Below are 18,478 nucleotides of genomic sequence, written 5' to 3'. Positions count from 1 at the left end.
TTGGGAGCGCATGAGGGCTATGGTGAAAAAGCAAATATCCTCCCATAATAACTGGAGAGAAGCTCTCTGAGAAACTGCATTGCCATGTGTGAATGCAACTCACAGAGTTACACGTTTCTCTTCAGTGATCAGTTTGCTAACACAGTTTTCTAGAAATCTGCCATTAGATACTTCATAGCGCAATGAAGCTTACGGTGACAAAGGAAATATACTCAGTGGAAAACTAGAAAGAAGCTTTCTTAGAAACTTCTTGGTGATGTGTGAGTTCATCTCACAGAGTTACACTTATGTTTCGTGGAGCAGTGCATTAACACTGTCTTTGAGGAAACTGAGAAGGGCTTCTTTGGATCGCATTGAGGCCTACGCTGGTAAAGGAAATTTCATCCGTTCAAAACGTGAAAGAAGCTTTCTGAGAAACTTCTTTCTGATCTGTGAGTTCATCTCACAGACTTATAACTTAAACCTCAGGAAGCAGTTTGCTATCACTCTTTTCGTGGAATCTTTAAAGTGATACTTGGGAGCCCATAGGGGCCCATGGTGAAAAAGGAAATCTCCTCACATAATAACTAGAGAGAAGCTTTCTAGAGATTGCTGGAAATATGGTACTAGATTACTTCATAGCGCAATGAACCTTACGGTGACAAAGGAAATATCCTCACGATGCAAACAGAAAGAAGCTTTCTAGAAGCTTCTCTGTGATGTTGTTAATTCATTCTCCTCACAGAGTTACACTTATTTTCTTGGAGCAGTCCATAACACGTCTTTGAGGAACTGAGAGGCTTCTTTGGATCGCATTGAGGCTCTACGCTGATAAGGAAATTTCATCCTGTCAAAAGTGAAAAGAAGTTTCTGAGAACTTCTTTCTGATCTGTGAGTTCATCTCACAGGATTATACCTTTATTCAGGAAGCATTTTGCTAACACTCTTCTTCTCGTGGAATCTGGAAAAGTCATTTGGGAGCCCATAGGCCCCTGGTGAAAAAGGAAATATCCTCACATATTAACAGAGAGCTTTCAGATTTGCTTTCTGATGTGTGACTTCACACAGAGTTCCACCCTTCCCTTCTTGGAACTTTGCTACATGTTGTCGTGGATTCTGCAAATGTTAATTTTGGAGCTCATTGAGGGCTATGGGAACAGAAATATCCTCAGATCAAAACCGGAAAGAAGCCTTCTGAGAAACTGCATTGCATGTGTGAATGCAACTCACAGAGTTCACGTTTCTCTTCAGTGATCAGTTTGCTAACTACAGTTTTCTGAATCTGCAATGGGATACTCTTAGCGCAAAGATTGGTGACAAAGAGTACCTCAGATAAAACTAGAAAGAAGCTTTCTTAGAAACTTCTTGGTGATGTGTATTCATCTCACAGAGTTACACTTTTGTTTCGTGGAGCGGTCATTAACACTGTCTTTGAGGAACTGAAAGTCTTCCTTGGATCGCATTGAGGCTTTACGCTGAAAGGAAATTCATCACGTTCAAAACGTGAAAGAAGCTTTCTGAAAACTTCTTTCTGATCTGTGAGTTCATCTCACCAGACTTAACTTAGACTCAGGAAAGCGTTTGCTAACACTCTTTTCGTGGAATCTGGAAAGTGATATTTGGGAGCCCAAGGGCCGTTGAGAAAAGGAAATATCCTCATAATAACTAGAGGAAGCTTCTGAGAGATTGCTTTCTGGGTGTATTCATACACAGAATTCCACTTCCCTTCTGGAACAGTTTGCTACACTGTTAGTCGTGATACTGCAAAGGTTATTCAGAGCTCATTGGGGCTATGGTAAAAGATATATCAGATTCTGAACATCAACAAGAGAACTCTGCGAAACTCATTGCCATGTGTGAATGCAACTCACACAGTACCCGTTTCTCTTCAGTGATCAGTTGTGTTACCACAGTTTTCTGGAAATCTGCAATGGTGATACTTCTAGAGCATGAAGCTTACGGTGACATAAAGGAAACATCCACAGATGAAAACTAGAAAAAGCTTTCTTAAACTTCTGTGATGTGTGATTCATCTCACAGAGACATTATGTTTCGTGAGCAGTCCATTAACCTGTCTTTGAGGAACCTGAGAAGGATCTTCTTGGATCGCATTGAGGCCTACGCTGATAAGCGAATTTTCATCCGTTCCAAACATGAAAGAAGCTTTCTGAAAATTCTTTCTGATCTGTGAGTTCATCTCACAGCACTTAATAACTTAACTTTCAAAGCTTTGCTAACCTTTTCGTGGAATCTGGAAAGTGATATTTGGGAGCCCATAGGGGCGCATGGTGAAAAGAAATATCCTCACATTAATATAGAAGAAGCTTTGAGAGATTGCTTTCTGATTTTGACTTCATCACACAGAGTTCCACCCTTCCCTCTTGGAACTTCTAACTCCGTTGTCGGATTCTCAAAGGTGTATTTTGGGAGTCAATGAGGCTATGGTGAAAAGAAATACCTCACATCAAACTAAAGAGAAGACGTTTGAGAAACTGCATTGCCATGTGTGAACTGCATCACAAGTTACACGTTTCTCTTCATTGATCAGTTTGTAACGACATTTTCTGGAAATCTGCAATTAGATACTTCATAGCGCAAAGAACCTTGTGGTGAAAGAAAATCCAGATGAAAACTAGAAAGAAGCTTCTTAGAAACTTCTGGTGATGTGTGAATTCATCTCACAGAGTACACTTTGTTTCGAGGAGCATCTTAACACTGTCTTGGAGGAACCTGAGAAGGCTTCTGGATGTTGAGGCCTACGCTGATAAGGAAATTTCATCCGTTCAAACGTGAAAGAAGCTTTCTGAGAAAACTTCTTTATCTGTGAGTTCTCTCACAGGCTTATACCTAGACTTCAGGAAGCAGTTGCTAACCTCTTTTCGTGGAATCTGGAAAGTGATATTTGGAGCCCAATGGGCCTATGGTGAAAAGGACATATCTTCACATAATAACTAGAGAGAAGCTTCTGAGAGATTGCTTTCGTGATGTTGACTTCATCCACAGACGTTCCACCCTTCCCTTCTGGGAACAGTTTGCTAACTACTGTTGTCGGTTCTGCAAAGTATTTGGAGCTCATTTGAGGCATGGTAAAAAGGAAATATCCTCAGCATAATAACGAGAACCTTCTGAGAACGGCATTCGCCATGTGAATGCAACTCACAGACTACACGTTCTCTTCAGTGTCAGTTTTGCTACTAATTTTCTGGAAATCTGCAATGGGATACCTTTAGCGCAATGATCTGCGGTGACTAAGGAAACCACCGATGAAATAGAAAGAAGCTTGCTAGAAACTTCTTGGTGATGTGTGAATTCATCTCACAAGTTACACTTATGTTTCAGTGCGGCAGTCCATTACACTGTTTGAGGAACCTGAGAAGGATTCTTGATCGCTAGGCTACGCTGATAAAGGAAATTCCTCGTTCAAAACGTGAAAGAAGCTTTCTGAGAAACTTCTTTGTGATCTGTGAGTTCTCTCACACACTACTTAGACTCAGGAAGCAGTTTAACAACACTCTTTTCCGTGGAACTGAAGTATATTGGGACCCAAGGCCCATGGTGAAGAAAGGAAATATCCTCATAATAACAGAGAAAGCTTTCTGAGAGATTGCTTCTGAGGTGTGACTTCATCACACAGAGTTCCACCCTTCCTTCTGGAACAGTTGCTAACACGTTTGTGGATTTGCAAGGTATATTTGGGAGCTCATGAGGGCTATGGTGAAAAAGGAAATATCCCAATAAAACAACTGAAAGAAGCTTCTGAGAACTGCATGCATGTGTGAATGCAACTCACAGAGTTACACGTTTCTCTTCAGTGATCAGTTTGTTAACACAGTTTTCTGGAAATCTGCAATGTGATATTCAACGCAATGAAGCTTACGTGACAAGGAAATACCAAGATAGAAAACTAGAAAGAAGTTTTTAGATACTTCTGGGAGATTTGTGAATCATCTCACAGAGTTACACTTATGTTTCATGGAGCAGTCCTTATCACTGTTTTGAGGACCCTGAGAAGGCTTCCTTGGATCGCACGGACCTACGATGAAAAGGAAATTCATCACGTTCAAAACGTGAAAGAAGCTTCTGAGAACTTTCTTTCTTGGATTGTTGAGTTCATCTCACGACTTAAACTTGATCAGGAAGCAGTTTGCTAACCTCTTTTCGTGGAATCTGAAAGTGATGTTGGAGCCCTGGGGCCCATGGTGAAAAAGGAAAATATCCTCACAATAAAACTAAGAGAGCTTTCTGAGAGATGCTTTCTGATGTGTGACTTCATCACACCAGTTCCACCCTTCCTTCTTGAACAGTTTGCTAACTACTGTTTCGATTCTGGCAAAGGATATATTTGGAGCTCTTGAGCTATGGGTGAAAAAGGAAAAATCCTCAGTCAAACTAAAGAAGCTTCTGAGAAACTGCATTGATGTGAATGCAACTCACAGAGTTACAGTTTCTCTTCAGTGTCAGTTTGCTAACAAGTTTCTGGAAATCTGCAATGGATACTCTAGCGCAATGAAGCTTCGGTGACAAAGGAAAATCCTCAGATGAAACTAAGAAAGACATTCGTAGAAACTTCTTGGTGATGTGTGAATTCATCTCACAGAGTTTACACTTATGTTTCTGAGCATCCATTATAACACGTTTTGAGAACCTGAGAAGGCTTCCTGGATCGCATGAGGCTACGCTGATAAAGCATTTATCCTTTCAAAACGTGAAAGAGCTTTCTGAGAAACTTCTTTCTGATCTGTGAGTTCATCTCACAGCTTATACTAGACTCAGGAAGCAGTTTGCTAACACTCTTTCGTGAATCTGAAGTGATATTTGGCCTAGGGGCCATGGTGAAAAAGGAATATCCTCACATATATAGAGAGAAGCTTTCTGAGAGATTGCTTTCTGAGTGTGACTTCATCAACAGAGTTCCACCCTTCCCTTCTTGGAACAGTTTGCTACAACTGTTGTCGTGGACTGCAAAGGTATATTTGGGAGCTCTTTTGTGGGCCTAGGGAAAAAGGAAAAATCCTCAGCATATAAACTGGAAAGAGATTTTCTGAAAACTGCATTGCCATGTGAATGCAACTCACAGAGTTACACGTTCTCTTCAATTGATCAGTTTGCTACACAGTTTTCTGGAAATCTGTCAATGGGTCCTCTTAGGCAAGAAGCTTGACGGTGAATGAAATATCTCAGATGAAACTAGAATAAAAGCTTGTAGAAACTTCTTGGTGATGTGTGAATTCATCTCACAAGTTACAACTATGTTCGTGAGCAGTCCTACACTGTCTTTAGGAATCTGAAAAGGGCTTCTTGGAGCTTGAGGCCCTACTGAAAAGGAAAATTCATCCGTTCAAAACGTGAAAGAATTTCTGAGAAACTCTTTCTGATCGTGGATCCTCACAGACTTAACTTAGACTCAGGAAGCAGTTTGCTAACACTCTTTCGTGGAATCTGGAAGTGATATTTGGGAGCCCATAGGGCCCATGGTGAAAAGAAATATCCTCAGCATAATAACTAGAGAGAAGCTTCTGAGAGATTGCTTCTGATGTGTGACTTCATCACACAGATTCCCCTTCCCTTCTTGGAACAGTTGCTAACTCTGTTTCTGTGTTCTGCAAGGTTATTTCAGCTCTTGACAGATGGTGAAAAAGGAAATATCCTCAGATCAAACGTGAAAGAAGCCTTCTGAGAACTGCATTGCCGTGTGAATGAACTCACGAGGTACACGTTTCTCTTCAGTGATCATTTGCTAAACTAGTTTCTGGAAATCTGCAATGATATTCTAAGCGCATGAACTTACGGTGACAAAGGAAATATCCTCAGATGAAAACTAGAAAGAAGCTTTCTAAACTTCTGGTGATGTGTGAATTCATCTCACAGTAGTTCACTTATGTTTCATGGAGCAGTCCATTAACACTGTTTTGAGACCTGAAGAAGCTTCTTGGATCGCTTGAGCCTACGCTGATAAAGGAAATTTCATCCGTTCAAAACGTGAAAGAAGCTTTCTGAAAACTTCTTTCTGATTGTGAGTTCATCTCACAGAGTTATAATTAGACTTCAGAAGCAGTTTGCTAACACTCTTTCGTGAATCTGCAAAGTGTATTGGGCCCATGGGCCATGGTGAAAAAGGAAATTCCTCACATAATAACTAGAGAGAAGCTTCTGAGAGATTCTTTCTGATGTGTGACTTCAATCACCGAGTTCACCACCTTCCCTTCTTGGAACAGTTTGCTAACACTGTTTTCGTGGATTCTGCAAAGGTATATTTGGGAGCTCATTGAGGGCATATGGTGAAAAAGGAAATATCCTCAGATCAAAACTGGAAAGAAGCTTCTGAGAAACTGCATTGCGAGTGTGAAACGCCTCCAGAGTATCACGTTTCTCTTCAGTGATCAGTTGTCTAACAGTTTTCTCGGAAATCTCAATAGATACTTCATACGCAATGAACTTACGGTGACAAAGGAAATCCTCAAATGAAAACTAGAAGAAGCTTTCTAGAAACTTCTTGGTGATGTGTGAATTCATCTCACAGAGTTACACTTATGTTTCAGTGGAGCAGTCCATTATCACTGTCTTTGGAGGACCTGAGAAAGGGCTTCCTTGGATAGCATTGAGGCCTACGCTGAAAAGGAAATTTCATCTCCAAAACGTGAAAGAAGCTTTCTGAGAAACTTCTTTCTGATCTGTGATTCTCTCCAGACTTAAATTAGACTCAGAAGCAGTTTGCTAACACTCTTTTCGTGGATCTGGAAAGGATATTGGGAGCCCATAGGGGCCCATGGTGAAAAAAAATCCTCACATAATAACTAGAGAAAGCTTTCTGAGAGATTGCTTTCTGAGTGTGACTTCATCACACAGAGTTTCCACCTTCCCTTCTTGGAACATTTGCTAACACTGTTGTCTGTGATTCTGCAAACTATATTTGGATGCTATTGAGGGCTATGAGAAGAGGAAATATCCTCAATAAAACTGGAAGGACTTCTGGAAACTGCATTGCATGTGAATGCAACCTCACAGAGATACATTTCTCTTCAGTGTTCAGTTTGCTAACAAGTTTTCTGGAAATCTGCAATGGATACCTCTTAGCGCAATGAAGCTTTGGTGACAAAGGAAATACCTCAGATGAAAACTGAAAGAGCTTTCGTAGAAACTTCTTGGTGATGGTGTGAATTCATCTACAAGTTACACTTATGTTTCATGGAGCAGTCCATTATCACTGTCTTTGAGGAACCTGAGAAGGGCTTTTGGGCTCCTTGAGGCTACACTGATAAGGAAATTTCAATCGTTCAAAACGTAAAGAAGCTTTCTGAGAAACTTCTTTCTGATCTGTGAGTTCATCTCACAACTTATAACGTAGACTTCAGAAGCAGTTGCTAACTCTTTTTCGTGGAATCTGGAAAGTGATTTGGGAGCCCATAGGGCCCTGGTGAAAAAGGAAATATCCTCACATAATAACTAAGAGAAGCTTTCTGAGAGATTGCTTTCTGATGTGACTTCATCACACAGAGTTCCACCCTCCCTCTTGGAACAGTTGCTAACTCTGTTTGTGTGATTCTGCAAAGGTATTTGGGATCATTGAGGGCTAGTGAAAAAGGAAAATCCTCAAGATCAAAACTGGAAGAAGCCTTCTGAGAAACTGCTTGCCATGAGGTGCACTCACAGAGATAGACGTTTCTCTTCAGTGATCAGTTTGTAACAGTTTTCTGGAAATCTGCAATTAGATATTCATAGCGCAATGAACTTACGGTGACAAAGGAAATATCCACAGATGAAAACTAGAAAGAAGCTTTCTTAGAAACTTCTGTGATGTGTGAATTCATCTCACAGAGTTACACTTATGTTTTGTGGAGCAGTCCATTAACCTGTCTTGAGGAACTGAGAAGGGCTTCTTTGGAGCACTGAGGCTCCGCTGATAAAGTAATTTCATCCGTTCAAACGTGAAAGAAGCTTTCTGAGAAACTTCTTTCTGACTATGAGTTCATCTCACAGACTATAACTTAGACTTCAGGAACAGTTTGCTAAACTCTTTTCGTGGAACTCTGGAAAGTGTATTGGAGCCCATAGGGGGCCCATGGTGAAAAAGGAAATATCCTCACATAAAACTAGAGAAGCTTCTGAGAGATTGCTTTCTGATGTGTGACTTCATCACACAGATTCCACCCTTCCTTCTTGGAACAGTTTGCTAACGGTTGTCTGGATTCTGCAAAGATATTTGGGAGCTCATTGAGGGCTTGGTGAAAAGGAAATATCCTCATAAAAAACTGAGAGAAGCCTTTCTGAGAAACTGCATTGCCATGGTGAATGCAACTCACAGAGTTACACGTTTCTCTTCGTGATCAGTTGTAGTTAACTAGTTCCTGGAAATCTGCAATAGATACTTCAAGCGCAATGAACCTTACGGTGACAAGGAAATATCCCAGATGAAAACTAGAAGAGCTTTCTAGAAACTTCTTGGTGATGTTGAATTCATCTCACAGAGTTGCACTTATGTTTCGTGGAGCAGTCCATTACCACGTTTTGAGGAACCTGAGAAGGGCTTCCTTGTCTGCATTGAGCCTACGCTGATAAGGAAATTTCATCCGTTCAAAACGGAAAGAAGCTTTCTGAGAACTCTTTCTGATCTGTGAGTTCATCTCACAGACTTATAACTACTGACTTGTTCAGGAAGCGTTTGCTAAACCCTTTTTCGTGAATCTGGAATGATATTTGGACCCATAGGGGCCCATGGTGAAAAAGGAAATCTCCTCACATAACTACAGAAAGCTTTCTGAGAGATTGCTTTCGATGTGACTTCATCACACAGAGTTCACCCTTCCCTTCTTGAAGCAGTTTCCTAACACTGTTGTCGTGGATTCTGAAAGGATATTTGGAGCGTCATTGAGGCTATGTTGAAAAGGAAATATCCTCAATCAACGGAAAGAAGCTTCTGAGAAACTGCATGTCCTGGTGAATGCAACTCACAGAGTTCACGTTTCTTTCAGTGATCGTTTCTAACAAGTTTCTGGAAATCTGCAATGGGATACTTCTTAGCGCATGAAGCTTATGGTGACAAGGAATACCCAGATGAAAACTAGAAAGAAGCTTTCTTGTAGAAACTTCTGGTGATGTGTGAATTCATCTCACAAGTTACACTTTGTTTCGTGACAGTCCATTAACCTTTCTTTGGAACCTGAGAAGTTCTCTTGGATCGCATAGAGCCTACTGATAAGGAAATTTCATGCGTTCAAAAGTGAAAGAATTTCTGAGAACTTCTTTCTGATCTGTGAGTTCATCTCACAGACTTATACTTAACTTCAGAAGCAGTTTGCTAACACTCTTTTCGTGGAATCTGGAAAGTGGATATTGGGACCCATGGGGCCATGGTGAAAAAGAAATATCCTCACATAATAACTAGAGAGAAGCTTCTGAGATTGCTTTCTGATGTGTGACTTCATCACAGAGTTCCACTTCCTTCTGTGAACAGTTTCTAACCTGTTGTCGTGATTCTGCAAAGGTATATTTGAGCTCATTGAGGGCTATGGTAAAAAGGAAATATCCACATAAAACTGAAAGAGAACTTCTGAGAAACTGCATTGCATGTGTGAATGCAACTCACAGAGTTACACGTTTCTCTTAGTGATCAGTTTGCTAACAACAGTTTTCTGGAATCTGCAATGGATACTTAGCGCATGAACTTTGGTGACAAAAGTATCCTCAATGAAAACTAGAAAGAACTTTCTAGAAACTTCTTGGTGTGTGTGAATTCACTCACAGAGTTACACTTAGTTTCTGGAGCAGTCCATATACACTTTCTTTGAGAACTGAGAAGGGCTTCTTTGGATCGCAGGGCTACGCGATAAAGGAAATTTCATCCGTTCAAAACGAAAAAGCTTTATGAGAAACTTCTTTTGATCTGGAAGTTCTCTCACAGATTATAACTTGATCTCAGGAAGCAGTTTGCTAACACTCTTTCGTGGAATCTGGAAGTATATTTGGGAGCCCTAGGGGCCCATGGTGAAAAAGGAATATCCTCACAAATAACATAGAGAGAACTTTCTGGAGATTGCTTTCTGATGGTGACTTCATCACACAGAGTTCCACCTTCCTCTCTGGAACAGTTGCTAACCTGTTTCGTGTTCTGCAAAGGTATATTTGGGAGCTCATTGAGGGCTATGGTGAAAAAGAAAAATCCTCATAAAAACTGGAAGAAGACTTCTGAGAAACTGCATTGCCTGTGTGAATGCAACTCACAGATTACAGTTTCTCTTCAGTGTCAGTTTGCTAACAGTTTTCTGAAATCTGCAATGGGATACTCTTAGCGCAATGAACTTACTTGCCAAGAAATATCCTCAGATGAAAACTAGAAAGAAGCTTTCTTAGAAACTTCTTGGTGATGTTGAATTCATCTCACAGAGTTCCACTTATGTTTCATGGAGCAGTCCATTAACTTGTTTTGAGGACATGAGAAGGGCTTCTTTGGATCGCATTGAGGCTACGCTGATAAAGGAAATTTCACGTTCAAAACGTGAAAGAAGCTTTCTGAAGAAATTTCTTTCTGATCTGTGAGTTTCTCACAGGCTTTACTTAGACTTCAGAAGCAGTTTGCTAACACTCTTTCGTGGAATCTGAAGTGATTTGAGAGCCCTTAGGGCCATGGTTAAAAGGAAATCCTCATAATAACTAGAGAAGCTTCTGAGAGATTGCTTTTCTGATGTGTGACTATCATCACACAGAGTCCACCCTTCCCTTCTTGGAACAGTTTGCTAACACTGTTGTCGTGGATCTGCAAGGTATTTTGGGAGCTCATGAGAGTCTATGGTGAAAAAGAAATATCCTCAATAATATTAAAAGAAGCTTTCTGAGAAAGCATTGGCCATGTGATGCACTCGACAGATTACACGTTTCTTCAGTGATCAGTTTGTTAACACAAGTTTTCTGGAAATCTGCAATTGATACTTCAATCGCATGAACTTCGTGACAAAGGAAATATCCGATGAAAACTAAGAGCTTCTTAGACTTCTTGGTGATGTGTGATTCATCTCACAGAGTTACCTTATTTTCTGCGGCAGTCCATTAACACTGTCTTTGCGGACCTGAGAAGGGCTTCTGATCGCTTTGCCTACGTGATAAAGGAAATTTCATCTTTCAAAACGTGAAAGAAGCTTTCTGAGACTCTTGCTGATTCGTGTGTTCTATCCGAGTTATAACTTAGACTCAGGAAGCATTTGCTAACACTCTTTTTCGGATCTGGAAATGATATTTGGGACCATGGGCCATGGTGAAAAAGGAAATATCCTCACATAATAACGAAGGAATCTTCTGAGAGATTGCTTTCTGATGTGTGACTTCATCACACAGAGTTCCACCCTTCCTTCTTTGGAACATTTGCTAACACTGTTGTCGTGATCTGCAAGGTACTATTTGGAGCTCATGAGGCTATGGTGAAAAAGGAAATATCCTCAATAAAACTAAAGAGAAGCTTTCTGTAGAAACTGCATTGCATGTGTGAATGCAACTCACAGAGTTACACGTTCTCTCAGTGTCAGTGTAACACGTTTTTCGAAATCTGAATTATACTTCATGCGCAATGAAGCTTACGGTGACAAAGGAAATCCAGATGAAAACTAGAAAGAAGCGTTGTAGACTTCTGGTGAGTGTGAATTCATCTCACAGAGTTACACTTATGTTTTGGAGCGTCCATTAACACTGTCTTTGAGGAACTGAGAGGCTTCTTGGATCATTGAGGCCTACGCTGATAAAGGAACATATCATCGTTCAAACGTGAAAGAAGCTTGAAACTTTCTACTGTGAGTTCATCTCACAGACTTAAATTTGACTTCAGAAGCAGTTTGCTAACACTCTTTTCGTGGAATCTGAAGTGAATTGGGAGCCCTTAGGGCCCATGTGAAAAAGGAATATCCTCAATAACTAGAGAGAAGCTTCTGAGAGATTGCTTTCTGATGTGTGACTTCATCACACAGAGTTCCACCCTTCCCTTCTTGGAACAGTTTGCTAACACTGTTATGTCTGGATTCTGCAAAGTGATAATTTGGGAGCTCATTGAGGGCTATGGTGAAAAAGGAATATCCTCAGATCAAAACTGGAAAGAAGCCTCTGAGAAACTGCATTGCGCATGAGTGAATGCAACTCACAGAGTTACACGTTTCTCTTCAGTGATTCAGTTTGCTACAAGTTTTCTGGAAATCTGCAATGGGATACTTTATAGCGCAATGAAGCTTAGTGCAAAGAAAATATCCTCAGATGAAAACTAGAAAGAAGCTGTTAGAAACTTCTTGGTGATGTGTGATTCATCTCACAGAGTTACCTTATGTTTCGTGAGCAGTCCATTACACTGTTTTGAGGAACCTGAGAAGGACTTCTTGGATCGCATTGAGGCCTACGCTGATAAAGGAAATTCATCCTTCAAAACGTGAAAGATCGTTCTGAGAAACTTCTTTCGATCTGTGATTCATCTCACAGACTTAAGCTAGACTTCAGGAAGCAGTTGCTACACCTTTTCGTGGAATCTGAAAGTGATATTTGGGAGCCCTAGGGCCCAGGTGTGAAAAAGGAAATATCCTCACATAATAACTAGAGGAAGCTTCTGAGAGATTGCTTTCGATGTGTGACTTCATCAAATCCAAGTTCCACCCTTCCCTTCTTGGAACAGTTTGCTAACACTGTTGTCGGATCTACAATGTATTTGGAGTCATTGAGGGCTATGGGAAAAGGAATATCCTCAGATCAAATGGAAAGAAGCCTTCTGAGAAACTGCATTGCCATGTGTGAATGCAATCCAGAGTTACACGTTTCTCTTCAGTGATCAGTTGCTAACACAGTTTTCTGGAATGCAATGGGATACTCTTACGCAATGAAGCTTACGGTACAAAGGAATATCCTCAGATGAAAACTGAAGAAGCTTTTCTGAAACTTTCTTGTGATTGTGAATTCACTCACAAAGTTACACTTAGTTTTCATGGAGCAGTCCATTATCACTGCTTTGAGGAACTGAGAAGGGCTTCTTGGATCGCATTGGAGCTACGTGATAAAGGAAATTTCATCCGTTCAAAACGTGGAAGAAGCTTTCTGAGAAACTTCTTTGTGTCTGTGAGTTCCATCTCACAGACTTACGTAGACTTCAGAACATTTGCTAACACTCTTTTCGTGGAATCTGGAAGTGATATTGAGCCCATAGGGCCATGGTGAAAAAGGAAATATCCTCAATAAATAACTAGAAGAGCTTTCTGAGAGATTGCTTTCTGATGTGTGACTTCATCACACAGAGTCCCACCCTTCCCTTCTTGGAACGGTTTGCTAACACTGTTGTCGTGTTCTGCAAGGTAGATTTGGCGACATTGAAGGCTATGGTGAAAAAGGAAATATCCCAATCAAAAACTGAAAGAAGCCTTCTGAGAAACTGCATTTGCCATGTGTGAATGCAACTACAAGTTAACGTTTCTCTTCAGTTGATCAGTTTGCTAACACAGTTTTTCGGAAATCTGCAATGAGATACTTTATACGCAATGAACCTTGGTGACAAAGGAAATATCCACCAGATGAAAACTAGAAAGAAGCTTTTAGAAACTTCTGGTGATGTGTAATTCATCTCACAGAGTTACACTTATGTTTCGATGCAGCAGTCCATTAACTGTTTTGAGGAACCTGAGAAGGACTTTCTTGGATCGCATTGAGGCTACGCTGATAAAGGAAATTTCAGTCAAAACGTTAAGAAGCTTTCTGGAAACTTCTTCTGATCGTGAGTTCTCTCACAACTTATAACTAGACTTCAGGAGCAGTTTGCTAACACTCTTTTCGTGGAATCTGGAAGTGAATTGGGAGCCATAGGGGCCCATGGTGAAAAAGGAATATCCTCCTAACAACTAGAGAGAAGCTTTCTGAGAGATTGCTTCTGATGTGGTGACTTCATCACACGAGTTCCACCTTCCCTTCTTGGAACAGTTTGCTAACACTGTTGTCGTGGATCTGCAAGAGATTTGGAGCTCTATGACTATGGTGAAAAAGGAAATACTCACATAAAACTAAAGAGAAGCTTTCTGAGAAACTGCATGCCATGTGTGAATGCAACTACCAAAGTTACACGTTTCTCTTCAGTGATCAGTTTTGCTAACAAGTTTTCTGGAAATCTGCAATTAGATACTTCATTGCGCAATGAACCTTTCGGTGACAAAGGAAATATCCTCAGATGAAAACTAGAAAGAAGCTTTCTTAGAAACTTCTTGGTATGGTGAATTCATCTCACAGAGTTACACTTATTTTTCGGAGCAGTCCATTAACACTGTTTAGGAACCTGAGAAGGCTTCTTGGATCGCATTGAGCCATGCTGAAAAGGAAATTTCATCGTTCAAAACGTGAAAGAACTTTCTGGAGAACTTCTTTCTGATCTGTGAGTTCCATCTCACAGACTTAAGCTTAGACTTCAGGAAGCAGTTTGCTACACTCTTTTCGTGGAATCTGCAAAGTGATATTTGGGAGCCCATAGGGGCCCATGTGAAAAAGGAAATATCTCACAAATAACTAGATAGAAGCTTCTGAGAGATTGCTTTCTGATGTGTGCTTCATCACACAGAGTTCACCACTTCCCTTCTTGAACATTTTGCTAACGCTTTTGTCGTGATTCTGCAAAGGTATATTTGAGCTCATGAGGGCTATGGTGAAAAAGGAAAATTCCTCAACATAAACTAAAGAGAAGCTTTCTGAGAAACTGCATTGCATGTGTGAATGCACTACGATTTACAGTTTCTCTTCAGTGATCAGTTTGTTAACACAGTTTTCTCTGAAATCGCTTAGATCTTCAACGCAATGAACTTACGGTGACAAAGGAATATCCATAGATGAAAACTAGAAGAAGCTTTCTTAGAAACTTCTTGGTGAGTGTGAATTCATCTCACAGAGTTCACTTATGTTTCTGGAGCAGTCATTAACACTGTCTTAAGGAACTGAGAAGGCTTCTTGGATCGCATTGATGCTACGCTGATGAAGGAAATTTCATCCGTTCAAAACGTGAAAGAAGCTTTCTGAGAAACTTCTTTCTGATCTGTGTTCATTCACAGATTATAACGTAGACTCAGGACAGTTGTGCTACACTCTTTCGTGGAATCTGAAAGTGATTCGGGAGCCCATAGGGCCCATGGTGAAAAGAAAATTCCTCAGCATAATACTATAGAGAAGCTTCTGAGAGATTGCTTTCTGATGTGTGACTTCATCACACAGAGTTCCACCCTTCCCTTCTTGGAACAGTTTGCTAACTACTGTTGTCGTTTGATTCTACAAAGGTATATTTGGGGCTCATTGAGGGCTATGGTGAAAAAGGAAATATCCTAGAATCAAACTGGAAAAAAGCCTTCTGAGAACTGCATTGCATGAGTGAATGCAACTCACAGAGTTACACGTTTCTCTTCAGTGATCAGTTTGCTACACTTTTCTGGAAATCTGCAATGGGATACTTGACGCAATGAAGCTTACGTGACAAAGGAAATATCCAGATGAAAACTAGAAAGAAGCTTTCTAGAAACTTCTTGGTGATGTGTGAATTCATCTCACGAGTTACACTTATGTTTCGTGCAGCAGTCCATTAACACTGTTTTTGAGGAACCTGAGAGGCTTCCTTGGATCGCTTGAAGGCCCGCTGATAAAGGAAATTTCATCCGTTCAAACGTGAAAGAAGCTTTTCTGAGAAACTTCTTGCTGTCTGTGAGTTCATCTCACAGACTTATAACTTGACTTCAGGAAGCAGTTTGCTAACACTTTTTTCGTGGACTGAAGTGATATTTAAGCCCATAGGGGCCCTGGTGAAAAAGGAATATCCTCACATAATAACTAAGAGAAGCTTCTGAGAGATTGCTTTCTATTGTGACTTCATCACACAGAGTTCCACCCTTCCCTTCTTGGAACAGTTGCTAACACTTTGTGGATTCTGCAAGGTCTATTGGGGGCTCATTGAGGGCTATTGGTGAAAAAAGGAAATATCCTCAGATCAAACTGGAAAGAAGCCTTCTGAGAAACTGCATTTCATGGGTAATCAATCACACAGATTTACACGTTTCTCTTCAGTGACCAGTTTACACATTTTCTGGAAATCTGCAATGATCACTTCTAGCGCATGAACTAACCTTGACAAAGGAAATATCCACAGATGAAAACTAAAAGAACTTTCTTAGAACTTCTGGTGATGGGTGAATTCATCTCACAGAGTTACACTTATGTTCGTGAGCAGTCCATTACCATGTTTGAGAACCTGAGAAGGCTTCCTTGATCGCTTAGGCTACGCTGAAAAGGAAATTCATCCGTTCAAAACGTGAAGAACTTTCTGAGAAACTTCTTTTGATCTGTGAGTTATCTCACAGACTTAACGTAGACTTCAGGAAGCAGTTTGCTAACACTCTTTTCTGGAATCTGGAAGTGAATTTGGAGCCCATAGGGCCCATGGTGAAAAAGGAAAATCCTCAGTAATAATAGAGAGAAGCTTTCTGAGAGTTGCTTTCTGATGTTTGACTTCATACACAGAGTTCAACCCTTCCCTTCTTGGAACGTTTGCTAACACTGTTGTCTGGATTCTGCAAAGTGTATATTGGGAGCTCATTGGGGCTATGGTGAAAAAGGAAATACCCTCACATAATACTGAAAGAAGCTTTATTGAAACTGCATTGCCATGTGTGATGAACTCACAGAGTTACACGTTTCTCTTCAGTTATCAGTTTGTTCACAAGATTTGGAAATCTGGCAATTAGATACTTCAACGCAATGAACTTACGGTGACAAAAGAACCCCAGATGAAAACTAGAAAGAAGCTTTCTAGAAACTTCTTGTTGTGTGAATTCATCTACAGGTTACACTTATGTTTCGTGCGAGCTCCCATTAACACTGTCTTTGAGAACCGTGAGAAGGGCTTCCTGGATCGCATTGAGGTACGCTGAGAGGAAATTTCATCGTTCACAAACGTAAAGAAGCTTTCTGAAACTTATCTCTTGGAGCTCATTCACAGACTTATACTGATTCTCAGGCAAGCTTTGCTAACACTCTTTCGTGGAATCTGAAGAGATTTGGAGCCCATAGGCCATGGTAAAAAGGAAATTCCTCAGCATAATAACTAGAGAGAGCTTCTGAAGATTGCTTTCTGATGTGTGACTTCATCACATAGTTCCACTTCCCTTTCTGGCAGTTTTCTAACACTGTTGTCGTGGATCTCTGCAAAGTATATTTGGAGCTCTTGAAGGGCTAGGTGAAAAGGAAATATCCTCAGATCAAAACTGGAAAGAAGCTTCTGAGAAACTGCATTCGCATGTAGTGAATCAATCACAGAGTTACACGTTTCCTTCATGATCAGTTTGTTAACACAGTTTTCTGAAATCTGCATAGGATACTTCAGGCAATGAACCTTTACTGTGACAAGAATATCATAGTGAAAACTAGAAAGAACTTTCTTAGAAACTTCTTGGTGATGTGAATGAATCTCACAGAGTTACACTTGGTTCCGTGGAGCAGTCCCATTAACACTGTCTTTGAGGACCTGAGAAGGGTCTTCCTGATCATATTGAGGCCTACGCTGAAATGGAAATTTCATCGTTCAAACGTGGAAAGAACTTCTGAGAAACTTTTCGATCTGTGAGTTCCCAGGCTTAACTTAGCTTAGGAAGCAGTTGCTAACACTCTTTTCCTGGAATCTGAAAGTGATATTTGGGAGCCTAGGGGGCCCATGGTGAAAAAGAATATCCTCACATAATAACTAGAAGAAACTTCTGAGAGATTGCTTTCTGATGTGGTCTTCATCCGAGAGTTCCACCTTCCGTTTGGAACATTTGCTAACACTGTTTGTGATCTGGCAAAGTTGATTTTGGGACGCATTGAGGGCTATGGTGAAAAAGAATATCCCTCAGTTCTAAAACTGGAAAGAACGGCTTCTTGAAATCAGTGGCTTCTTAGTTACTTACCGGAATGGGCTAAGCTCTGTAATCGCACTGGGAGCGCCATACGGGCGGATAAAGGTCCAGAGATCGAGACCATCTGGCTCTAACCCCTTAAACTCCCGTCTCTACGAAAAAAATCAAAAATAGCTGAGCAGACTGGCGCTGAGTCCAGGCTTACTCTCTGGGCAGTAGCTGATTGAACAGAGCGAGCTTCTGCAGTGAGTGAATGCATTCCAGTGGCAACTGCGTGCAAAAAAGAAAAAAAAAAAAAAAAAGAAACGTGCTGCATGCTTGGAAGCAACTCACGAGTATACCGTTTTTTCAGTGTCATTTTCTAAGTTTCTGGAAATCGCAATTGGGATCCTCTTAGCGTAAAAACTTACGGGACAAGGAAAATCCTCAGATGAAATAGAAAGAAGCTTTCTGAACTTCTTGGTGATGTGTATCAATCTCACTAAGTTTACACTTATTTTCGTGGAGCAGTCCATTACCCGTTTGAGGAACCGAGAAGGGTTCTTCATCGCATTGAGGTCTACCTTAAAGGAAATATCTCAGTTCAAAACGTGAAAAAGCTTTCTGAGAAACTTCTTCTGATCTTGAGTTCATCT

The sequence above is a fragment of the Rhinopithecus roxellana genome, chromosome 14 (genome assembly GCF_007565055.1).
Source record: "Rhinopithecus roxellana isolate Shanxi Qingling chromosome 14, ASM756505v1, whole genome shotgun sequence".
NCBI classification, from domain to species: Eukaryota; Metazoa; Chordata; class Mammalia; order Primates; family Cercopithecidae; genus Rhinopithecus; species Rhinopithecus roxellana.
Note: the sequence above shows the minus strand (reverse complement) of the source record.